Genomic DNA, 27,435 nt, shown 5'->3' with positions numbered 1-27,435 from the left:
TAGGTGATTTCAACTTGGGATCTCTTGTGAGGTTGCCATTATGATGTCGGCTGGGGCTACAGTCATTTGAAGACTTGGCTGGCAAGAAGATTCTCTTTTAAGGTGACTCACTCACATGGCTAGAAAGTTGAGGCCAGTTGTTGGTGGAAGCCTCAGTCTCTCCCTACAAAGGCCTACTCCATAGGATGTATGTCTTCAACAGTGGCAACTGGCTTCACCCAGAGTGAGTGATCCAACAGGGAAAGACAAAGAGCCAGGCAGAAACTATCTTTTTAAGGAACTAGCATCGGAAATCATATAGCATCTCTTGTGCCACATTCTATTAGAGGCAAATCACTAAGTCTGACTCACATTCAAGGAAGGGGAATTAGGCTCCACCTTTTGAAGAGATGAGTGTCAAGACTTTGAAGACATATTTTAAAACCACCACAGAGGCAGCCCATAGGAGAGTACTGGGCAGGTTCCGGAATGACAAGTTATCCAATGTCCCAGTAAATGGACTTCTATAACCTGGTGACCTCTCTTATTTTTGCAATTTTCACATCACTCCATCTATTTCTTATATTTTGATCCTCTGGTCTTTTTCATTTTGCAGGGAGAATCTTTCAGCATTTCTTATTCAGTTAATCCATTCCTCCATTTAATTTAAATATAGCTCTACTCGGTGTGTTTAGCACTAGAAATATAAAAGTAAAAAAAGACATGACTCTACCATTCAAGGAGTTTGTTATCCATTTGATAATCCCAAATGCAGCCCACAGAATAATCACAAACAATATGTCAAAGGCCATAACAGAATTATATATGAAGTGCAAGGTAATACAGAGGAGACTATTTTTCTCATTAGAGGGACCTCATTACCCTATTAAGAGTTTGGACTTCATCTTCTATGCAACAAATGTTTTAAAGCAAGTGTGTGCCAAGATTCAGATCTGTATTTTAAAAAGACAATTTTGATGGCAACAGAGAGGATGCAATTGGTAGAGGGTATGTGAGCAATGGCATGTGAAATGGAGAGTTTGAAATATACTTGAGAGTTGTTTATTAGGAAGAATCGACAGGGCCTGGTGATTAATTACATAGACAGAAAAAGGTTGAGAATAACTTCTAGATTTCTAAAGAACATAGGATGGCCTCATTAACTAAGACAGGAAGAGGGTCCAGATGTGGGGAAGAAAATGAAATAAGTTCAGTTTTAAATATACTGAGTTTGCTTTGCGTTTAGTTACCTTGTGGAAGGATGTGTCACATTGGTGGTAAGAAATATGCAACTGAAGTTCCAAGAGAGAAGTCCCAGCTGGAAATATAAATTTTGGAAATACTAGCATTCCTGTGCTAGTTAAACTCATAGTATTGAAGGAGATCATCAAAAGAGCTTGTAAAGTAGAAAAGGCAGCCAAGAATGGGACCTTGGGGGATACCAACACATAAAGGGTGTTGAAGAAACAGAAGGCATAAAAAACAGTGAGAAGGAGAATCCAAGAGAAAAGATATTCAAGAGAGACTTCAGGGTCATGAAACCTACAGAAAAGATTTCCAAGGAGAGAGAATCAACAGAAGCAAAGAGAGAGGCAGAGAGAGAGAGAAGGAAGGAGAGAGGGAGGGAGATGCAGAGATATCAAATTAGAGGCAGACTAAAAATTATACTTCACGTTTGTCAACTAGGAGATTATTAATCACCTAAGCATTTGAGTAAGGTGACATGGAATGGGATCCAGCTGCAGTATGTCGAGGGGTGAAAGAGGTGAGGGAGTGAACACAAGGGTAGACTACAAAAGTCTGAAAGTGAAGAACAGCAAAAAAGATTGACTGCTATTAGTATGAGGTGGGAAAGCGATCCATATAATTCCATCTCATTAGATGGCGTTTTCAGGATTCTGTTTTATTCTCAACCTAGTCTCAAAAAAAAAAAAAAAAATTCATTCCCTCTTTGGTTCTTGCAGCTGTTTCTACAAAAGCATGTCATAAAAGGGAAGCTGCTTTAAGGGCCAAGGAGAAGACTTAGAACACACAAGATGTCAACTTCAAGACACAATGCCAGTGATTCAAGAGATCTGAACTTACCAGCCTGCTCATTACATTCAATGGACCAAATCCCTTCTCAATTTTCAACGGGATTAGCTGGTCAATAATTTATGACATTTTCAAGGTAAGAGAAGGTCACCTAATTATTAATGAAGGTAACCAAAAAAGAGGGAAGTATGTGTTTATTTGATTTATGGAAACCTTCCCTTTACTCTAGGGAGCATGAGCCTATGAATATAAAAATCTTAGATTCATGATATTTTTCATCAGGGTAATATTTTCATCATTTATCAAGACATTCACAAGAATAATTAGAATTGAACATAAATTTCCACATTAGTAGATGAATGGACAAAACCTGGAGGTCCAAACAATAAAGGAGTACCATTGAATGACATAAATTAGCTCTCTGATGGGTAAAGCTGGGCATTTTAGGAGACTTTCACCAATCTGTTATGAGAACCAATGCAGAAACAGAGGCAAACTCTAAAGAATACAAGACCCAGGTAAAGAGGTCTTACCAAGAGTCCATTCTTTTTTTCTACCTTAGTAAAAATAATATAAAAAGTATATAGGAAATATGAAAAATAGAAGGGAATACTGCTCACAATATCATAACAACTGTTATCTTTGGGTGCTTTTTAGTAACAATAGATATAACAACAGTTGATTACATTCATTTATTTCACAAATGTTTGCCAGGCATTTATCTTGTGCCAAAGACTGTTAGGGGCTGGCAAACAAAGCAAACCTGTTCCTGGCTTTATGTACCTCATATTCTAAAAGGAAAGCAGACACTAGTTCACTAAACATACACTTATTTGACCACAACTGATATGGATGACAGGAAAAAGAAGCATGGGGTATTGAGAAAGCAGTGTTGGCCAAATATCCCCAAGTTCTTTCACTTTTTGAGGACCTCTGTCCTTTACCACCTGAATAAAACAACTCAAGCTTCTTCCTGCGTTTGACTGTAAAGCCTGTCCCTGCATTGAACCCTCCTGAGAAGTCCCAGGACAGGTGATTACTAGTCATGGTTGTCTCCTATCAGTCCAAATTTCCTCTAAACCACCCCCTGGGCCTATTCTTCAGTGCATCTCATGTGCTCCAGCTCCCTCTGATTGATCTCACCATAACCATAAGAGGTTCACTCTTCAAGGCAGCATTTATAATACAAGAATAACTCTAAATGAGCCACTAATATAACTCTACTAAAATTTTAATGAGTGGAGAGGGGAGAGGAAAAAGAAGAAAATTAAAACAAAAAGTACTGTATGCCAGACATCTTTGCATCCATTATGCACCCACACAAATTGTCACAGGGTATCTCCTGTTGGAACCTTCCCTTCTCATTAGTCTCTTACCTCTTGCCATTTCTCTAAGACCTGTGTTTGTTCAGAACCAAGTCCTTCCTTCCATTTCCTCTTCTCCTCCCAATGTCAAGGCTCCTTACAAAGTACTGGTCAGAGATGCACTCTAATGAAGCCAAAAATTATTATACAGCAAAAACAAAAACACTTCTAACATTCATTTTATTATTCGGCAGAAAAGTTTACTTTTCTTAACCTACAATTCTTCATAACACTTCACATCATATTGACTTTCCTAGCAAAAGTTCCATTGCTGTGTCTTCCTAACAAAATATTAGGTTTCTCCTTGAGAATAATTCCTCAACATAGAATGTAGAAGTGGTTTTAGTTGTTTAATAGTTTTTCTTTCAGCTACAATAATTTATCAGTGGGGAAAAATGAGCTCTTTGTACACTGGAGAGTGGTGGGGTCTTGTAAATTTTAAAAGTTCATTCTGATCAGAACTTTGAGCAAAGATTTAGCCATAAAAATTTTCAACCCAGACATATTTCGTTACGAAAAAAAGCGGAAGTAATCTAAATGCCCAACAAGAGAGAATGCTTAATTATGATAAAATCATTGGATGGAATATTATGTAGCCATTCAAATTATGTTCATTTAGACTTTGGGCAATAAAGGAAAATGTGCATTGTAATAAGTTAAAAATGCAGGATTCTGAGTTTAATACAGGACTTAATATCAAATATTCAAAATGTATTTCTCTAGGCTGTGAAAAAATGGAAATTTGACTACTATGACTAGTTCTCTCTCTCCCAGTCCCGAAAGATCAACTGCATGGACACTAAATAAGAGAAAGGAAAGCAAACATTTGGGGGGAACTATCTAAATACCCTGAGAGCCCCATAAAAGCCTAAAGGATGTAACAGTCTTAGGAAGGAAGGGGCTGAGGGGGTGGAGAAATACTAGATCAGATACTCCAAGTATAGCAGAGAATAAATTGGAAGATAACTGTACATTCTGCTCCTGACTTTCCTTAAGTTGTCTTGAAAGGACTATAGTTGCCTGTTACCCTGTGAGATAAAAATCATAGTGTCAACGGGAGAGTCACAGGTAAGAACCAAAGCCGTGGTAGGGTAAAGGGCCAGGGGGAAAAGGCAGAGGTAGATCAGCAGCCTTCCCCACTCCAACCTAGGGACTGGTGGATTATAATCCAATTCAGTGGCTTTCAAAAATCTGATCTCAATCCACAGTTAAGGAATATATCCCCTGGCATATATCTTTTTATGTGTAAAGATACAGATACAGAGCTAAAACAAAAATTTCACTAAACAGTACTTAACATTTATCAACGGTGATGTACTCTGATATTTTCCTCTATATTCAATTCTACTTCATTTTTAAAACAGTGGTTGTATTCCACTAAACGTTCAGTTTGAAAACCACTGATCTATTGAGATTATTATCTCTACTCAGTACTATTTCTAGCAAATAGTTTAAGGAAGAATCCCTAATCATAAAGGTTACCTGTCCATAAAGGATAGTCAACCGTTTATCTCTCCTCCTTCCTATATTCACATGAAGGAATATAACAGAGCCTAAGAACTAACCTCTTCTCCAATATACATTAGCAGGCTGGGTAGTTAATATTCCTAGGAAAATATGAGCTCATAAACCAAAATAATTAGTCATTTAAGATGGGCAATGATTATTTTTAAAAAATAAGCAAACTGAGCATGATATGCCACATGAAGTACAATTACAGAAACATATTCATAAATATTTTAAATTAAGCATAATAAACAATCTCAAAAATAAGACAAGATATTGATTAAATGAAACAAATAAGAATTCATTAAAATAACGAAATGAAACATTAACTATGAAAAATATAGTAGTAAAGGAGTATAAAAAAATAAAATAAATTATGGAGTGGATAGTGCTGATGAACAAATTAGAAGGTGTAAGATATAATCGAGGTGATCTTCCAGAAGGCAGCGAAAGTGATAATGACATAAAAATGATAGGAAAGCAAGCAATATAGAGATGAGAACTGGAAATACTAACGCTCAGATAATAGTAATTCCAGGAAGATATGGAAAAAAACAAGGGAATATGGAAAGAAATAAAGAAAATAAAAACCTCCAGATTAAAAAAAAAAAAAAAGATGAAAAAGGAACTATGTTCAACTTCAAGGCTCAACACAGTGCCAAACAGAATACATGTAGAAAAACACACACTGAACTTCAGATCATCAAAGAGAAAGAAAATGTTACGATAGAAAGTTGTTGTTGTTGTTGTTTTTAAGATTCCAAAAAGAAGCTGGTTACAAACAAAAGAGAAAGAATCATAATGACATCACACTCTTCAAGAGCAAACACTGGATATAAGAAGACAATGGTTCATAATTTTCTTATCATGGCAGGAGAAAAAACTTTGACCAGGTTTTGTCCAGCGAAATTATCATGTAAAGGTGAGGGTGCAACAATTAATTTCTGGTCATGACAGAGTAGCAGGAATCAGATTTACCCTCCCAACTCAAACAACTGGAAAACTGGAAAACATATATGAAACATGAGTTTTCAGACACTGGACAATGAAATAGACATACTTCCAGTCAGACAAGAGAGAAATTATCACTAACGGGAATGATGTGGGCGCATCACTTACTACAAATCTTACAGAGAATAAAAGGATAATAAGCAATTACTGGGAACACATTTATGCCAACAAATATGATGTCTTAGAAAAAACAGTCAAATACCTTAAAAGACACAAACTACCAAAATTCACTCTACCTAAAAAAAAGGTTTTATTTTTGAATCATATTTTCATTGGGTTTAAGTAATCAAAGTTGACAACTTTTCTTTCATCAACAGTATATGTTGAATCCCCCCCCAAAATATATGTTGAAGTCCTATCTTTCAGCACCTGTGAATGTGACCTTATTTGGAAACAGGGTCTTTGTAAATGTACTCAACCATTACAGTGGGTGGTAATCCATCATGACAGGTGTCCTCATAAGAAGTAGAATATGCCATGTGAAAACAAAGGCAAAGAGGGGGGAAATGCTGTCATAATGGAGGCAGAAACTCAAGTGCTGCAGCTTAAATCTGAAGACTGCCAGCAAACTAGAAGCTACGGAAGAGGCAAGCGAGGATTCTTCCCTAAAAGTTTTAGAGGGAATATTGCCCTGCCAATACCTTGATTTTGGAATTTTAGCCTACAGAACTGTAAGACGGCAAATTTCTGTTATTTTAAACCACCTCGTTTGTAGTACCTTATAACACCAGCCCTAGGAAATGAATACAAATATATTAAGAGGTTGCTCCAAAGTCTTCTTATTTGCATTCAATCCAAAGAGAAATCTGCTGTCATTCTTGGGGGTTTTTTGTTCTCTCTACATAGTGTGTCCTTTTTTTCTTGCTGCTAAGATTTTCTTTTTATCACTGATTTTAGACTGATTATGATGTTCATTGGTGTCATTATCTTCATTTCTTGTGCTTCGGGTATATTGAACTTCTTGGATATGAAATTCTTATCTTAGATCAAGACAAAATCTGGTCTTGCTTTTGCAATTTTTTGGGCAGGCCAGAACCAATGCTTAGTCTAGAGATACTTATGTCCGACTAATCAGCCAAGAGCCTTCTGTGGAGTCTACTCAATGCCCCGTGAATCTTGAGGCTTTCCCACCTGGCTGGTTGGAATGGGCAGTATTCCTGGCCCGGTGTGAACATCACGCACTTTTGTTACCTCTAATTCTCTAAGTACTTCTTAATCTGGACTCACACAGTTTCCTCACAGGACATGCTTGTCAGTTTTTCTGCTGAATATTCAAAAAAGACCCTCTGTAGACCTCCAGAGTTCGCTCTGTGTGCCGCTTTCTTCTAGTACTCTATCCTACAAATTCTAGCTGCCTTGGTCTCTAAAATCGGGGAATTGGTCAGACTGCCTGGTTTCTTCCTCCCTTTGACACAGCCTGGAAACTCTCTTCTGTAGTAAGCTCAGGAAAACATAGCTCATCTTGTTTGTTCTCCATTTCATAATCACTATCCTTTGTTGTCTCATGTTCAGTGTCTTGAAAACTGTTGGTTCATACATTTTCTTCATTTTTTGTTTTAGATGGAGAGCATGTTCTGTCCCTGTTCACTCTATCTTAGACAAACATGGAAGTGCTGATCTGAATCTTTTAAAATCTTTGAGGTCATCACATACTATACTGAATTTTACCTTTACTTTCTTGAACATATGACATAGTTATAACAACTCTTTTCATGCTCTTATGTACTAATTCTATCATCTGTGTCATTTCTGAGTTGCTTTCCTATGGACTGTTTTTGCTCTTCTTTATGAATAGTACTTTTCTGCTTCTTTGCATACTTGGTAACTTTTTAATTGAATACCATACATTTTGAATTTTATCTTACTGAGTCCTGGATATTTTTGTATTCTTACAAATATTCTTGAAATTTTCTCTGGGATGCAACTAAGTTCTTTCAAAACTGTGGGATACTTTTGAGGTTTTATTCTAAGCTTTGATAAGCAAGAGCAGAGCAACATTTAGTTGAGGGCTAATCATACCCCATTTTTGAGGCAATACCCCTCTTAGTTCTTTACTTCCTATCCCATGAATTTTGAAATTTTCTTCCACTGGGCTAGTGGAAACACAAAAATATTGTTGTTCTAAGCCTGAGCTCTAAAAGATTGTTCTAATTAGCCATTTTCAACTGAAGGCAATCCCATCACAGGGAACATCTAGCAATATCTACAGTTTTGTTTTCCACAGCCGGGGGAAGGTGCTACTGGAATCTAGTGATTAGAGACAAGGGATACTGCTAAACATCCTACAACACACAGGGAAACTCCCCCCACCCCACCCCACCACAACACACACACACACATACACACACACACCCCAAATGATCTGCACCAAAACGTTAACAGTACAAATTGAGAAATCCTTTCAGATGATTTTACCCAAATTTGGGGACAGGAAAATCTCTAAACAGACAAAATCAAAAGAAGCCAAAAAAACCTAGAATGAAGAAAAATCTCTCAAAATATAATTAAAGACAAAACCATAAATAACAAAAAGATATTATATTCTTGTAAAACAAAAAGAAGAGCAGTAAGATGTAACAATTGTTAACCTATATGGACCTGATGATATCATACAACAATTAACAGACCTACTAAGAAAAGTAAAATTCACAACTTCCCCCTTTTAGGGGAAGAGTTGGGAGATTTTAAAATACTGCCCTCAAAAGCTGATAGATCAAAAAAAATCAGATATACAGAATATATAAATAATGTATTTTGAAGACATATTATTAGATGTATAGAGAGCTTTTCACATTATAAAGAATATACTTTCTTTTCAGGCACAAATTCAAACTTTACATAGATTAACCATGCACTGGACTAAAAAAAAAAAAAAAAAAAAAAAAAAAAAAAAAAAAGTCAATGAATCCCAAATAATTAGTATCATACATACCAAGAGGAAAAAAATTTTAAATCAATAATAAAGATATAATATACAAAATTCCTTGTCACCACAATCACCACAGCCTCTAGTTCTTTCAGGATCCATAGACTAAAGGGAGAAAGGATTTTCAAAAATTGAGAAACAAAGAATTGCAATTTCTCTTTGAGAACAGTCAGGGAATGCACATCCTTCCCTCTTGAGTTGCCACTGTAGTTTATCTGAGGGGGAGCTGTTCATGCTCACTTGTTTTCTGTCTGCACATAAGTGTTTTGTGCCCAGAGAACTTCTTTCATCATTCAACATATTTCCATTGGAATCACATGCACTCTCGTCCTCTAACTTCACATGCTGCATGGCAGACTCTTTCTCTCTCTGACCTCACTCCTTTTGTAGATGCCTGCATCTAGAATCTCACATGTTCCAATATATCTAGTCTGTCCATTCTCCCACATGCTGATTTTCCTCAGTGCACTCTTAGAGCCTGGCATTTGAGGTCCTAGCTCAGGGACCACCTGTGGGTCTACAGAAGAGTAACCAACTAATACTCAAACTGCCAAGGACCTGAAACCTATAGTTGTAGATATGATGATTATACAGTCTATCAGCCAAACCAAGACACTTTCAGATGACAATCCAGAATGTTTCCAAGAAACTGGAAACCTTCTTAATCACTCTAGTTAGAGACTAGTGGTAGCTGGAAAGCCTCTGTGGGTAGCATTTGATTACTCCTCAAAGATATTTTGCAAATGAAGGAAATTTCCTGGTTGGTTTTTTTTCATAATTTGATAATTTAAGCAAGAATGGACTAAAACTACAAATCTCCAAGCCAGACTAGATTATTGAGATTTTGTCAGAAGATTTCAATTAAATGGAGGTGTGATCTCTCTGAATCTGATTTTCACAGCCTTTAGACATCTGCTAAGAAACAGGATGATGTTACTTATGAGGAAAATTTAAGCAAAGAATTTTTTTGTTTGGATCAATAACTAGTGCCAAGATGATGCAGGAGGATGACAGAATCAAAAAATGTGTCTCCTCTTCCAAAGAGCCCCTCAAACCATGATTGAAATGAACTGATACACTGTGGGCTCAAATATTTCTTTGGCCCAAAGGAAAGAAGAAAGAAAGGATTGCCTCTTAATATATCCAAAGGTGGCAGGAATGAGACAGCTGCCTTGAAAGCAGTTCCACAGGCTCAGGGAAGACCTCCATAATCAACTAGCTCATGTGAGACCTAAACTCTGATGGTAAAACCGAGGAGACTTCAAGACTTCTAGAAAATGTTAATGCAATATATTAGTTTCAGTGATGCCACCCAACCCTGTGCTCCTTGGATCCAGCTGGCAATGTTCCAGTCTCTGGACATCTCTATAACCCCTCAAAGTGTCAAGGCTCTCACCATGTGCTTCACTTTGCAGCTCATTCCCCCATAGTCTCTCTTACATCTGAAGTTCTTCCCTCATACAAAGATGCGTTGAAAGTGGAGAGCCCATATCCCACCATTCAGCATCTTTGGCCACCTCCATCTGAAGTTCATGTTCAGGGACACAAGTCCCTGACAGCCTCAGTGCTAAGGACATTGTCTCCATAAGAGCTGTAGGAAATGAAAAAATATTTCTCCCACTTATCCAAATGTTACCCTCAAACATGGCTTAGAAATTCACAAGAATGTAGCTGGTTATTGACAATTCTGACCCTCCAACCAGACTGGAGTCTCTCCCTCCAAAATGGGTGAGGTTGGGGCAAGAGATACAACTTCATATCTCTAAGAAGGAAGTTCTCAAGAAGGTGGTGATTTTATTTTATTATATTTTTTTGCAGTTTTATACCTAGCAATTAGTTCTCATCCACATTAACAGTCTGTAGATTTTTGAAAGTGGTGACAAGTATATAGGTAACCAACATAAAGAGCTTGTTTGGTGAATCTTCATCCTCATTGTTTTCCAGACAACCACATATAGATATGGCAAGGAATATTCCTTATTCCTTTGGCCCAGACTCCTTTGTTGAGCCTGGTGTCAATGTGCACATCTGGTGTGCCCATATTCTTCACAGAAAATTTCTGGATTTGAGTGTCCAAGGGGCACACTTCTTGAATCCCACTCCATGGATGTGCTTATGAATGCTGATGAATGATGCTTATGAACCAACTACCTCGTTGATGGCAGAACGGTCCTTCTTCTCACCACCCTTCTTTGTGGGAGCCATTCTACTAGGCCAGGTTGGAAAGGAAAAGCGGGAGATATTGTGGGAGAGGGAAAGCAGCATGACACCAAGAAGATGGTGATTTTTGCCACTACCTGTTAGACCAGAAAAAAATAGATTCATGGATTCATTCTTGGATTATTAGCTCATGGCTTGAAAAGTTCCTGTCTTACAGTTATAAATACCAAAACCACAAGTTTATTTTATAAATATTTCTTTAATAATATCAAGAGGTTACTTATTTTAAAAACCTGGAATTTAACAATTATCAGATTATGTATCCAATCTACATACTACATGGTCTAAGTATGAAAACTTTCTCAATTATAAAATAAAGCCTTCATTAAAAAAAAAATCCTGGGAGGAGTTAAGATGGTGAGTAGTATGGGGACCCTGAGGTTGTCTCATCCCTGAAACATAGCTAAATCAACATCAAACCATTTTGAACACCTAGGAAATTGTTTTGAGGATTAATGCAATAATCTGCATAACTTGAGTGACAGATCTTCACAGGTATGTGATGAAGAGAGGTGAAGTGGGGGATAGAACAGCCACAGGACCATGGAGGGTAGGGAGCCATTTTCAGAGAGAGGACAGAGAGAGAAAAAGGGGGAGAGAGTGCAGCGCATGTGGATTCTGCAAGAAAAGCACCCTACCCCCTCCCCTCAGTACCTGAAGAGAAAGAAAGCGAAAAAGAGTAAGGAGAGGGTTTCAATTCCACCAGTTTCTTATAAGCAGTGGAGCACAGCATCTGAAGTTCTGGAGTTCATTGCCTGGCAGTGCTCCAATGAGGAAGCATGGTGAATCCGGTTTGTTTGTTTGTTTGTTTGTTTGTTTATTGGCAAATCCAGTTTACAAATATCTTAGTAAATTACAAGAAAAAGGCAATCTTATTAACAGCTTAATCTCCAGAAACCTGTGGACTCACTTTCCTGGAGCCCCAACATCACCCCTCCATAGTGATATGGGGAACAAAGGCAAGAAGGAAATGGCAGGCAAAATTAAATTTCTGTATAACCTGCAGCCCACTGACAAATACTTGAGGCTGTCAGAGTAGATATTTCTCCAGGAACTCCCTACTTTCTTCATGTTAATGCTTTGCTAGAAGGAAAAGCAAGCTTAGCTTGATAATAGCTAGGCCTCCAGTATCCTGTGAATCTTCTTTAGCTTATGAAAATCTCTTTGAAAACTTCCCCTTGACTTTACCTCCTTCAACTGCATAATATATAACCAGTCACTCTTCACAACCCCAGTGCAGCTCTTTCTGCCCATGGGTCCTGTGCCCGTGCTTTAATAAAATCACCTTTTTGCACCAAAGATGTCTTCAAGAATTGTTTCTTGGCCGTCAGGTCTGAACCACCCCCACCACCCCAAAACCTCATCACTACCACACTAGTATGGATCAACCCCAGTGAGCAAAGTAGTGCCACCAAGTAGAGAATGGAGCCATTATACCAAGCCCCACCCACTTACATCCTCCAGGCGCATCTCCAGGAGGCCAAGTCAGCCTGACAACAAGAGCAACAGGCCTCTCTCCCTCAGAAGACCAGCACAAATCCTTCCCACCCACTTAGTCTATGGATCAGTGTGTGCTACAAAGATTCAGTTCTAGGGGAAACTGGATCTAGCTTCATTTGGGTTTCATTTTGTTTGTTCACTTTTTCTTTACTTCTGTTTTTATTTATGTGGGTTTTTTTTCCCTTTCTTTTTTCTTTTTCTTTTGTAGATACAGAAAGAGCCAATTTTTTATTCTATTTTATTCTCTTTATTTTATTGTTTAAATAAAAAAAATTTTTTCATTTTAATTTTTGTCTCTTTTTTATCAAGCTTCTCATAATAAGCAGATCAAAACACACTTAGGATCTAGCTTCCTTTATTAGATTATGTATTGTTTACTTTTTAATTTTTTACTTTATTAATTTTTTTATCTTCCTCCAAAATGACAAGAGGAAGGAATTCACCCCAAAAGAAAGAACAGGAAGAAATGATGGCCAGAGATTTAATCAACACAGATATAAGTAAGAGATCTGAAATACAATTTAAAACTACAATTATAAGAATACTAGCTTGGGTTGAAAAAAGCATAGAAGACATCAGAGAATCTCTTTCTGCAGAGATAAAAGAACTAAAATCTAGTCAGGCCAAAATTAAAAATGCTATAACTGAAATGTGATCTTGAATGGATGCCATGATGGCAAGGATGGATGAACGAGAGGAGCAAATCAGTGATATAGAAGATAAAATTATGGAAAATAATGAGGCTAAAAAGAAAAGGGATACAAAGGCCAAAGATCACAATATAACACTCAGAGAACTCAGCAACATATTAAAGAGGATTAACATTCACACTTGTTGGGATGAGCAGTGAGTGTTATATGTAAGTGATGAATCACTAAATTCTATTCCTGAAATCATTATTATACTATATGTTAACTAATTTGAATTTAAATTTTAAAAAACTAAAATAAAAATTAAAAATTAAATTAAATTAAATTAAATTAAAAAGAGGAATAACATTCGAATCATAAGAGTCCCAGAAAATGGAGTGAAAAAGGGGCAGAAGATTTATGTCAGCAAATTATAGTTGAAAACTTGCCTAATCAGGAGAAGGGCACAGATATTGAAATCCAAGCAGCACAGAGAACTCCCATTAAATTCAACGAAAGCTGACCACCACCAAGGCATACCATAGTCAAATTCACAAAATACTCAAAGAAAGAAAGAATCCTGAAAGTAGCAAGGGGGAAAAAAAACGTCCTTAACCTACAAGGGAAGACAGATCAGGTTCACAGCAGATCTGTCAGCAGAAACTTGGAAGGCCAGAAAGGAGTGGCAGGATATTTTCAACATGCTAAGTAAGAAAACTATGCAGCCAAGAATTCTTTATCCAGCAAGGCTGTCATTCAGAATAAGAGGAGAGATAAAGAGTTTCCTAGACAAACAAAAACTAAAGGAGTTTGTGACCACTAAACCAGCCCTGCAAGAAATCTTAAGGAGGACTCTCTGAGTGGAGAAAACACAAAACAAATAAAGAACAAAAGCAACAAAGACTAGAAATGACCAGAGAACATCACCAGAAACACCAATTCTACAGGTAACACAGTGGAACTAAATTCTTACCTTTCAATAATCATTCTGAATGTAAAAGGACTAAAAGACACAGGGTATCAGAATGGATTAAAAACAATAACAACAACAACAACAACAACAAGATGCATCTATATGCTGCCTACAAGAGACTCGTTTTAGACCTAAAGAAACCTGCAGATTCAAAGTGAGGGAATAAAGAACCATCTATCATGCTAATGGATGTCAAAAGAAAGCCAGAGTAGCCATACTTATATCAGACACACTACACCTTAAAACAAAGACCGTAACAAGAGATGAAGGGCATTCTATCATAATTAAGGGGTCTATCCACCAAGATCTAACAACTGTAAATATGTATGCCCCAAACTTGAGACACCCATATACATAAACCAATTAATCACAAACATAAAGAAATTCATTGATAATAATACCATAATAGTAGGGGACTTTAACACCCCACTTACAACAATAGACAGATCATCTAAGCAGAAAATCAGTAAGGAAACAATGGCTTTGAATGAGATACTGAACCAGATGGACTTAACAGATATATTCAGAACATTCATCCTAAAGCAACAGAATACACATTCTTTTCAAGTGCACATGGAACATTCTCCAGAATAGATCACATACTTGGTCACAAATCAGCGCTCAACAAGTACAAAAAGATTGAGACCATACCATGCATATTGTCAGACCACAATGCTATGCAACTTGAAATCAACCACAAGAAAAAATTTAGAAAGACCACAAATCTGTGGAGATTAAATAATATCCTACTAAAGAATGAGTGGGTCAACCAAGATATTAAAGAGGACATTAAAAAGTTCATAAAAGTCAATGAAAAAGACCCAAAACCTTCAGAATGCAGCAAAGGCAGTCATAAGAGGGAAGTATATAGCAATTCAGCCCTTCATAAAGAAGGAAAAAAGGTCTCAAATATACAGCTTAACCTTACACCTAAAGGAGCTGGAAAAAGAACAGCAAATAAAACCCCAAACCAGCAGAAGAAGGGAAATAATAAAGATCAGAGCAGAAATCAAGGATATTGAAATTAAAACAAAACAAAAACAGTAGAAAAGATCAACACTAAGAGCTTCTTTGAAAGAATTCTTTGAAAGAATTAATAAAATTGATAAGCCCCTGGCCAGACTTATCAAAAAGAAAAAGGAAAGGCCCCAAGTAAAATTATGAATGAAAGAGGAGAGCTCACAACCAACACTGCAGGAAAACAAACAATTATAAGAGAATATTAGGAGCAATTATATGCCAACAAATTGGACAATCTAGAAGAAATAGATATGCTCCTAGAAACATATAAAGTACCAAAACTGAAACAGGAAGAAAGAGAAAATCTGAACATACCCATAACCAGTAAAGAAACTGAATCAGTAATTAATGATCTCCCCACAAACAAGAGTCCAGGGCCGGATGGCTTCCCAGAGGAATTCTACCAAGCATTTAAACAAGAGCTAATACCTACTCTTTTGAAATTGTTCCAAAAAATAGAAATGGAGAGAAAACTCCCAAACTCAAACTCAAATGCTGGTAAGGCCAGCATTACCTTGATTACAAAACCAAAGGACCCACTGAAAAGAAGAATTAGAAACCAATTTCCCTGATGAACATGGATGCAAAAATTCTCAACAAGATACTAGCATATCTATTCCAACAATACATTAAACAAATCATTCACCACAATCAAGTGGAATTTATTCCTGCACTGCAGGGGTAGTTCAATATCCACAAATCAATCAAAGTGATTCACCACATTAATAAAAGAAAGGATAGGAACCACATAATCTTCTCAATAGACGCAGAAAAAGCATTTGACAAAATATAGCAAACTTCTTGTAAAAACCCTCAAGAAAGTAGGGATAGAAGGAACATACCTCAACATCATAGAGGCCACATAAAGATTCACAACTAATTATCATCCTCAATGGGGAAAAACTGACAGCTTTCCCTCTAAGGTCAAGAACACGTCAGGGATGTCCACTCTCACCAAAACAAAAAGAAATAAAGGGCATCCAGATCAATAAGGAAGAAGTCAAACTTCTACTCTTTGCAGACAACATGATATTCTATGTAGAAAACCCAAAAGACTCCACAAAAAAGTTTCTAGCACTGATACATAAATTGAACAAAGTCTCAGGATATAAAATCAACCTACAAACAGAAGACCATGGGGGGGGGGGGAGGGGGGGAAAGGGAAAAAAAAAGTTAGAGAGGGAGGGAGCCAAACCATAAGAGACTCTTAAAAACTGAGAATAAACTGAGGGTTGATGGGGGTTGGGAGGGAGAAAAAGTGGGTGATGGGCATTGAGGAGGGCACCTGTTGGGATGAGCACTGGGTGTTGTATGGAAACCAATTTGACAATAAATTTCATATTTTAAAAAATCAACCTACAGAAATCTGTCACATTTCTATACACCAATAACGAAGTAGCAGAAAGAGAAATCAAGGAATCTATCTCATTTACACGATCACCAAAAATCCAAAGATACTGAGGAATAAACCTAACCAAAGAGGTAAAAGATCTGTAGGCTGAAACTACAGAAAGCTTATGAAAGAAATTGAAGAAAACACAAAAAAAATGGAAAACATCCCATGCTCATGGATCGGAAGAACAAATATTGTTAAAATGTCTATACTACCTACAGCAATCTACATACTCAATGCAATCCCTATCAAAGTAACATCAGCATTCTTCATAAAGCTAGAACAAACAATTCAAAAGTTTGTATGGAACCAGAAAAGACCCCAAATAGCCAAAGTAATGTTGAAACAGAAAACCAAAGCTGGAGGCTTCACAATTCCAGACTTTAAGCTGTATTACAAAACTGTAATCATTAAGACATATGGCACAGGCACAAAAACAGACACATAGATGAATGGAATAAAATAGAGAACCCAGAAATGGAGCCACAAATGTATGGTCAACTAACCTTCCACAAAGCAGGGAAGATTATCCAATGGAAAAAAGACAGTCTCTTCAGCAAATGGTGCTGGGAAAACTGGACAGTGACATGCAGATGAATGAACCTGGACCACTTTCTTACACCATACACAAAAACAGACTCAAAATGGATGAAAGACCTAAATGTAAGACAGAAAACCATCAAAATCCTAGAAGAGAAAACAGGCAGCAACCTCTTGAACCTTGGTCACAGCAACTTCTTACTAGACATGTCTCCACAGGCAAGGGAAACAAAAGCAAAAATGAACTATTGGGACCTCATCAAGATAAAAGCTTCTGCACAGCAAAGGAAATAATCGACAAAACTAAAAGGCAACGAATGGAATGGGAGAAGATATTTGCAAATGATACCAGATAAAGAGTTAGTATCCAAAATCTATAAAGAACTTACCAAACTCAACAACAACCCCCAAACAAACGGCCCAGTGAAGAAATGGGCAAAAGTCATGAATAGATACATTACCAAAGAATACATACAAATGGCTAACAGACACATGAAAAGATGCTCAACATCACTCATCATCAGGGAAATACAAATCAAAACCACGATGAGATACCACTTCACACCTGTCGGAATGACTAAAATGAACAACTCAGGAAACAACAGAGGATGTGAGGTGAGGATGTTGGTGGGGAGGTGGAGAGAGGGGGATCCTTTCGCACTGTTGGTGGGAATGCAAACTAGTGCAGACACTCTGGAAAACAGTATGGAGGTTCCTCAAAAAACTAAAAATAGAACTACCCTATGACCCACCAATTACACTACTAGGTATTTATTCAAAGGATACAAAAATGCTGATTTGAAGGGGTATATGTTCCCCAATATTTGTAGCAGCATTAACAATAGCCAAATTACAGAAAGAGCCCAAGGTCCATCGACTAGTGAATGAATAAAGAATATATGGTATATATAAACAATGAATTATTACTCAGCAATCAAAAAGAATGAAATCTTGCCATCCGCAACAATGTAGATAGAACTAGAGTATATTATGCTAAGTGAAGTAAGTCAATCAGAGAAAGACGGGTATCATATGGTTTTACTCATATGTAATTTAAGAAACAAAACAGATGAATTAGGGGAAGGGAAAAAATAAAATAAGATTAAAAACAGACAGGGAGGTAAACCATAAGAGACTCTTAAATACAGAAAACAAACTGAGGACTGCTGGAGAGGAGGTAGGTGGGGGCGATAGGTTAAATAGGTGATAGGCATTAAGGAGGGCACTTGTTGAGATGAGCACTGGGTGTTATATAGAAGTGATGAATCACTAAATTCTACTGAAACCAATACTACACTGCATGCTAACTAACTTAAATTTAAATAAATAATAAAATAATAAACAATAAAAATCCCATATATTGGAAAACTAAACAAAATGGCATTAAATAGCCCTTGAGTTTAAAGATTAGAAATTAAGAAATACTTAGAATTTAATGGAAATGAAATATAATATGCCCAATATGTCAATATTTATGAACACAACTAGAGAAATATCTAGAAATATACAGGCTGAGTGAGATACATTTTGTCAGTAAAAACATAATGATTTAAGGGGGAAAAAAAAGCTAAGCTTTTAACTTAAGAAGTTAGGAAAAAAGCCCCAACAGAACACGTATTCAAAGAAACACAAATGTAGTAAATAATAAAAGGTAAGTGCAGGGGCGCCTGGGTGGCTCAGTCGGTTAGGGATCCTGCTTCGGCTCAGGTCAGGATCTCGCGGTCCCTGAGTTCAAGCCCCCCCCCCCCCCCCCCCCCCCCCCCCCGTCGGGCTCTGTGCTGACAGCTCAGAGCCTGGAGCCTGTTTCAGATTCTGTGTCTCTCTCTCTGACCCTCCCCCGTTCATGCTCAGTCTCTCCCAGTCTCAAAATATAAATAAACATTAAAAAAAAAAATTTTTTTTAAAAAGGTAAGTGCATAAATCAATAAAATAGATAAGAAATAGGGGAAAGATGAGCTTAACAAAACTAAATCTGCTTCTTAGAAAAATTTTTGGAAGATAGTCCTTTAGCAAGATTGAGCAAGGCAAGAAGGGGAGGATACACATAACCAAATATAAAAGTAAAAAGAAATAACTATAGATACAATTTTTAAAAACTAGTAAAAATGTAAAATAATATTATGAACAACTACCCATTAAGTAATTCGAAATCTAAACAAATGAATACATTCCTGCAAAAAATAAAGTCATAAAATGCCAAAACGGGTACAAGAAAAAAAAACAGAATACTTGGCCAGACTAATAAACATAAAGAAGTTAAAATAACAAGGAAGTTAAACAGACCTCTCTACTGAAAAAACTCTAGTCTCACAAAGCCTTATTGGTGATCTACCAAATTTTCAAGAAATTGATAATTCAAGTCTTATACAAACTGTTCCCGTGATAAAAATGTCGAGATTATTTTATAAGACTAGCATCATGTTGATTCCCAAACAAAACAAATTTGTTGCCATAATCATAGTTAGCATTTAGGTATAACTTACTATGTGCTAGGTATTTTTCTAAGTGTTTTCCATATTTTAACTCATTATTTACAAATACCATTTATAAGTTAGGTATCGTAAACATTAACCCCATTTTCTAGATGAAAAAAAATAATAATAATGCCAGAAAGGTTTACTGCTTCCTCAGATCACACAGCTAGTAAGTGGCCAAACTAGAAGTGGAAGCTAGGTAGTTTGTTTCCAAAGTCTATACTCTTAAGCACTATGTCATATTTTTCCTAAAGAAAGAAATCAGTGGCCAAATTAATTTCATAGAAGCAAAAACATTAGCTAGCAATACCTAATAGCATATGTAAAACAAAATATATCAGGGGCAGGTAAGGCTTATCCCAAGAATGCAAAAATGGTTCAGTATCAAAAAACATCTCAAGGTAACTTAACACATTAATAGACTAGATGAGAAAAAATTTTGATACAGCGAAAAACAAAGTTTCTCACCTATTTATGACAAAAACTCTTAGCAAACTAGAAATTACAGGGAACTTCATTACTATGGAAACATATCTGTAAACTCATCATCTATGTTTTTCTTATTAGATAAAATATAAGAACATAAACAAAACAAAAATTGGTTTTCACCATTTGCCATCATCTTAGGTCATACCCAACACAATAGTAAAATAAGAGGGAAAAAATAACAGATGTCAGGGCTGCAAAGAAATAAAGTCAACAATACTTGAAAATAGTGTAATCATCTACATAGAAGAGAAATACAAGGAAATAATCAAGCTATTAATATAATTATAAGAGTTCAATGAGGTCAGTAAATATAAGGTAAATAAATATAAATAGGATTTTTCTTTCCCAGTAATTGCTAAACATAAAATGTTATCAAATATAAAATGCCATTTAAAATAGCAAGAAAAGTTATAATTATCTAAGAATTTACTTAAGTATATAAAAATATCAATTTCTCCCAAAATAGCCTAAAAATTAAATTCCAAACTGTATTTCAGTTAGGTCTTTAAAGAACTCAATTTATTCTAAAATTTATATGAGAGAAAAAATGCCAATGATTAGTTAAGCTAAGTTTGAAAAAGCTAAATAAAGAGTAGAAATTTGCTTTTCAGATATTAAGATCTACACAAAGCCTCTGTAACAAAATTAATACCTAACAAGAACAAATAAACCAGTGGAAGATAGTAGACAGTTCTGAAACAGATCTATGAATTTATGGTAACCTGATATATAATAAAGGTAGCGCTACAAAGCAGTATTAAAAGGCCTAATTATAGATGGTATTTAGAAATAACGAGCCTAGTATATGAAAAAAATATTAAAAACTAGACACCTAACTTTACACCATATACAACACTATTTGCAGATGGATTAAAGATGTAGATGAAAAAGATATAACAATGTGATTGATACAAATAATGTAGAATACTTGTCTACCCACAGTAGGAAAGAACATCGAAAACAAAACTGAAAGTTTAATCCATAAGGCAGAAAAAAATTATAGATTTTATTACAAAAAAAAATGTGGACATCCATTTAATGAAGAATACCCATAATAATGTTAACAGACATAGGACAGATGGAAGAAAATATTTTTATTGGCTAAAAACAGGATACTAGTATCTGGAATTCATAGGATTCAGAAGGAATTTCAAAAATCAATAATGAAAGAATAGGAAATCTAGCCACAATATGGGACAAAGATATTAACTGGAAATATGCAGAAGAGGAATTCTAACAGGTTAACAAACATATGAAAATATACTCAAACTCATTTGTATTTATGGAAATGCATATTAAAACAATGAGGGATATTAAAGAGGGGACATCACTACAGATCACATGGGCATTAAAAGGATAACAAAGAAATACCGTGAACTCAAGACCCACTAATTTGATAACCTAGATGAAATGGACCAATTTCTTGAAAGATAAAATTTACTGAAACTCACACAAGAAGATTATGTCATTATACATTTGTCCAAACCCATAGAATGCATAACACCAATAGTTAACTATAAACTTTGGGTGATTATGATGTGCCATCGTAGGTTCATGAATTGTAACAAATATACTACTCTCATGGGGGATACTGTTATTGAGGAGGCTATGCATGTGAGGGGTCAGGGAGAATATGGGAACATTCTGTAGCTTCACTTCATTTAAGGTTCACTTCACTGTGAACCTTAAATCGTTCTGAAAGTCTTAATATGTTTTTAAAAAGCTAATCAATAAAAGGACCCAAAAACTAAAAATTAGAAAGGTTGCTAATATTAGAATGAATGTAGTAATACAGGTCACCTCCTACAATGGTGTAAGGAAGGTTGGCCAGGTACAACCATTCTCGTGTGCAAGCTATCAGTCCTTCAATTAAATGCACGTATATCCTTTGGCTCAGAAATCCCACTCCTGAGTTCATATCTCAGAAAAAGAATCACACAGATTGACATGAGAACATGTTCAAGTTATTTCACTGAGTTATTCTTAACAGTGGTGAATTGGAAACAATCTAGCTAGCTGTCCCTCACACCTCAAGAAGAAATGAGTAAAATGTATTCGTTGCATATTATGGAATACTAAGCATTATTTAGAAGCTACAAACCATATACACACAAAACAACATGGAGAGATCTAAAAACACAATTCTGAGTGAAAAGTAAGAGAAAACCTTGCAAGGACCATCGTTGATGATTGATCATCCATGAGTTTAGGAGTACAATTAATTCAACACTGCACAACACAAAGCCTAAATAGTCAAGTGCAGATTTTTAAACACGTTTTTGTATTTATATATGGTTGATATATATTTTTATATATGAAACATCTATATTTTATATGTATTTTAATATATATATAATTGAATATTACACAGCCAATTAAAAAAGCTGTTGTTTTTTATGTGTTGATGAATGATCTCCAAAATATACTAAGTATAATATGTAAGATATTAAATGAAGTATATAGCATGATACTTGTATGTTATATATGTTTATACTTATGTATACATATGTACACATGTATATTATAAATATGTGTGTACTTATATACATATGAATATATATAGTATACACATATACTTTATACACCCAGAAGAAAAGAAAAATAAGAAACTGGTACCTGTGTTTGCCTCTGGGATGGAAAACTGGGGCGGCTAAAGGGCAGGGATAGGAAAAAGACTACTTTTACTCTATGCCCTTTTGTAACTTTTGAATTTTGTACTGTTTGCATCTATTTCTTAAATGAATACTCAAAATCATTACAAAAACGAAACTAAAATATGTGCATATACTGAGAGAAAACACTACAATCATTTGTCTATATGTCTTTCCTTCCAGGCTGAGCCAAGGGGTCAGTCAAACTCATCTTTACATCTCCTAAACGGCTCCTGCCACATAACAGGTTCTCAACAAATGTTGAAAGAAAGGAAGGGAACGACAAAAGGAAGAAGTAAATTAAAATGTGATGGGTGAGATGTAGATGGTTATTAGTTCCTTTTTAACACTTTCCTATAATTCTCGCTTTCAAAATTAATATTGTTTTAATCAAAACCATGACTGGTGTCAGTGTGGAGTACAGAAGTGCAAATGGAGGCTAATAGTTGAGAGACTATTCTAATAGTTCAGACAGGAGATTCTGCATGGCCTAACGTGGGTGCTGCCAATGAACCAAAGGCTCTTGCCAGACTCTTTCCTCTGACACTTACTTGATGGTGCCTTCTCCACCACTATGATTCAGGTACCCTTAGGCAGAGTGAATAGAGAGAGCTGACCCGATGCCATCAGAATCAATAGTACACTAAATGATAAGCTGAACCCACCAGAGTGGTTTCTTGCTCTTTTTTAGCCAAAGCTTGAGGTTGTTGCTGGGCATAAGGAAGTAGGAAAGGAAAGGTAAATTGAATATAGCTCAGGATCACCAGGTGCCCAACATCCACGTACTCTAACACTGGGCTCTCCCATCTGTCCCTATGGTGGTCCTGGGTCTGTTCTTAATGGATCCCAGTCTTTAAACATTCATTTGACCTCCCTCTCCTCCAGGTCTTTTTCTTTCCAATTTCTTAACCCTCAGTCCCATCTTCACTTTCTAGCTGTTCTCCAAGGCTTCACCTTTTTAAGTACCTTTTATGTGTTAAATATTGGACTCTGTTGCTGGGCTCCAGTGAATGTTGCTTAAAACACAAAAGGTTAAGCAGAGAGCAACTGTATTGATTAAACATCCATTTTCTCTCCTTTTGTTTTTGTAAGAGCCCTTGATGTTGTCTCTGATTGACAGCCCCACCTGCACACCTCTGGCCCCAGATTCCCCTTGGTAATGTCACTGAGAGCTACAGAGCACCTCACCCACTCCACACAAGCCACAGATCCTTCATGTACAGCTTTCAAAGTAAAAAATGAAAAAGAAAGAAAGAGAAAGGTAGCTTTTCTCTTTTTTCCTTTCTTTCTCCATTCCTTAGACATATTTTATTTCCAGAAGTCCCTGTTGAATGAAGAAAAGTAAAACGGGGAGAAGAGAAAGCTTTCAGCACTGACCCCTCCCTTTTATTCGAATTTCTTCAGCTAGCAAGCCTTTGAATATGCTTTCAAGAAGGTGACAACCTTGTTAAATTAGCTTTTCCTTCTTGCCTCTCACAGTGTGAATGACCTAAAGAATCCTTCCTGCAAGACTAACAAAATTACACCCATTAGCAAACTCGGCATGAGAGGCTTGGTATGATGGTGGCTTTGCCCTGTTGTCGGTTCATGATAATGACTACATCAGCTGGCTTTGACTCTCCTCTGCTCTTCCCTAAAAGTGTAATATTGCAAATAATAGGGCATCACATTGCCATTAGAGAAGAGGATAAGCCTCCCAAGTATAGAAGCCAAATGTCCAGTTACTAATATGTACCCAACAATAAATGAGGTCAACCAACTATAAAAATTCATCTCCTTCCCCAAAAAGCTCTATTTACACAACCAAGTGAAGCCTATTCATAAGAACAGGGTCATTCATAAGGATGATCACTACAGTTGGCAGGACTAACTAGAGTGACCAATGGTATAGGGCACTGTCTTAGTAACTTGAACCCCTATATGGTTCCTTCACCAGGTTTTACTCCCATCCTCACCTCTGAGAGTTCAGTTTATACCTTTACAGAGAGAAAGTCTAACTTGGATCAGATTCTGAATTACTGTCAGTAGAATTTATCTAGACAAAAGCTGTGGGACAAAGAAATGAGGTGCAAAGCTCGATGGCTGCCTCTCTCCTCCTATATTTAGCAAGACCCAAACCTCAAACAGGAACCAACCCAATGGCCCAGGAATGTGATGGAACCAGTTTTATCAATTTGCAAAAGCTGACAACTTAATTTTCAGGAATTTTGCAAGCCAGTTGTTAATCACGCTATTATTAGAAATTAAATTATATAAAATTATCATTAAGTTATATTAGAAACAAGGGTAATAAATATTCAAAACTCATCCCTTCCTAATTACTTTACTACATTTTGTGTTTCTGCACTTGCTGTGCTGATAATTTTACTATTATCTATACTCTTGCCATTATTTACATCTATTCACTCTGTATGGTTGAAATACTATTGTGCATCTACTCCATGTTCAGTGATATCACACTGATAGCTTGAAATCGGCCATGGTGGGAGTATTTATAGCACAGAAATTGGCAATGCTACAAATCAGAGCTTGATTTATTGTTCTACTGATTGTCCAGACCAGGCCTCAGTGATCGGTGGCTCAACAGACAAATCCAGTCCTTACTTTTGTATTGCCCACAAGCTAAAAGTGATCTTTACATTTTTAAAGGTTATAAAGGTCTCATCATAAAAGAACAAGAAAGAAGAGGAAGAGGAGGGAAAAAAAGAAGGGGAGGAAGGGGAGGAAGGGGAGGAAGAGGAGAAGGGGAGAAGATGCAGAGATTCAAAAGGGTCTGATAGTAAATATACTAGGATTTGTGAGCTTTACACTCTGTTACAGTTACTCAATTCTGCCACGGTAGTGCAATGGTAGTCACTGGGTGTGGCTATGCCTCAGTAAAATGTTATTTTCAAAAGTAGGTGGTGGATTAGATTTGATTCACAGGCCAACCTCTGATCCCCACTCAGGAAAGCAATCTTAAAGAATCAATTGCCTATATAAATTGACAACAAAGGGTGCCGTATACTTTCTGATTTGTAAATTTGTGTTATACACAAATCTTTATGTTAGTAAAATTTATAATAAACATAACACACACATACATTTTTATTGGCAAGCTGGTTGTTAAACACTTAACCACCGTACCACTGCTCACTGCCCACTTCCTTCACAGAAAGATGAAGTCCATGTTCTTCAGGAGCTCACAATCCAGTGTGAAAGGCCAATAAACAAAAGATGAATGGCACAAGGCAGAGAAATGGGTGCAGAAAACACAAAGGACCCAAGTGTTCTGGGGCAAAGAGAATGAAGAAACCAATGTTCACTATTCCAGGTAAATCCACAGAGAGAAGCTGACTAAATCCATACAGCAACCCCATGAAGTACATGTTAATTGTGTCTATATCATATATGGGCAACTGAGATGCAGAAATTTAGTTAATATGCCCCCGTCATAAACCTGATAGAGGCAGAACTAAAATTCAAAGCCAGGGCTGGTTTGATGCCAAAGTCCTTGTTCTTTCACTCCACTCCCGATTAATCCCTTGTTTATAAAAATAGTGTAATCATATTCATACCTTGATTCACTGCAAAATGTCTCTCCCATACTCTTTCCTAATAGGTTCTCCTCTCTCCAGTACCTCTGCCATATGAGTTTATTATTGCCCTCAAAGTCAAAAAGTAAATGTCAGTTAAAAGTTTTAAAAGAACATGCGTCAACGCAGCTCTAGGGTGGTAACAGTAGTAAGTTGAACTGTGACCAAACTAAAAACACCGGCATTAATTAACATTAACATGTGCAAGTGTTTTTTTCTTTAAGGTAACAGTGAGCTCTTTGAGAATAGCAATCCACCATTCTTTCCACAGTGTCTCACAGAGGGCTGGTCATTCAGGAGAATCTATATCAAAGCACTTGAGTGACTAGGGAACCTGAGATAGGAACTACCGAGTCATAGCCTTAGCACACTCAACATGCATATTACCCACTGGTCTTTCGGTAGGACAGTTCTTATCTCTAGAGGGACAGGGAAACTAAAAAAGCTAAACTACCTGAATCCCCATCTTAGCTCTAGCAGGAGCCTGTTGGATGCAGTCAATACATTTATCAGTTCACAGAGATCTAAAGAAAATCAACACTTTCTTAAATGTATAGGGAAGATTTCACAATCTCCCTTCAAAATTTCTTCTTGAGCAGAGATTCTTAAATTTTGATGTGAATCAGAGTCATCTAGGGAGCTTGTTAAAAGTATCTTTTCCTGGTCCACTCCCACATGGTCTGATTTAGTAGATCTCCAACCAGAAATGCACACTCCTGGTTAAGAATCTTCTAGAGTTTTTCAATCACTATAGTGAGTAATTTTTTCCATCACGCCTAACAAATTGATATGCTACAGGTCCACACTCTTTAATTCGCAATTCTGAAATTCAAAAGCTCTGAAATCTAAACACCTTCACATAATTCATCTAGCCTTAAAACCTGTTGTAAACTTAATTCATTGGGGGCAAAATCTGACCTGAACTCACTAGAAACTTTTTAAAATCTTGGTTATCTAGCTCTGTGTAGACATGTATACATTATGCTGCAGAAACATGAATGTGATGATTACAAGGCGCCACTCTAGAACCTCTAGGCATATCACAAAATCTAAAGTGCATGCTCCATGTTACTTTCCACAAATCATAAACATCTGATGTATGAAATATATTTGGCTCCAAGCATTTCAGACAGATAGAAGGCTATGGACCA

The 27,435-nt window shown here is 36.5% G+C and overlaps 2 long non-coding RNA genes across 3 annotated transcripts in view; one reads left to right on the top strand and one right to left on the bottom strand.

The window, feature by feature from the left end:
* The window catches only part of LOC144614043 (uncharacterized), a 181,165-nt gene that overhangs the window by 56,581 nt on the left and 97,149 nt on the right, over positions 1-27,435 (bottom strand). The window lies entirely within an intron of this gene.
* LOC132663118 (uncharacterized) lies at positions 64-26,035 on the top strand. 2 transcript variants are annotated; one of them, XR_009602912.3, is made up of 4 exons: positions 64-223; positions 1,944-2,149; positions 22,893-23,023; positions 25,864-26,035. It is a non-coding gene; the product is annotated as an uncharacterized LOC132663118 (long non-coding RNA). The 2 variants fall into 2 exon arrangements; XR_009602913.3 differs by lacking the exons at positions 22,893-23,023; positions 25,864-26,035 and adding an exon at positions 10,765-11,199 and having other exon boundaries at positions 68-223.

This window comes from Panthera onca, chromosome D4 (assembly GCF_046562875.1).
Source record: "Panthera onca isolate mPanOnc1 chromosome D4, mPanOnc1 haplotype 2, whole genome shotgun sequence".
Classification (NCBI taxonomy): domain Eukaryota; kingdom Metazoa; phylum Chordata; class Mammalia; order Carnivora; family Felidae; genus Panthera; species Panthera onca.
This window is presented reverse-complemented; position numbering and strand designations above follow the sequence as displayed.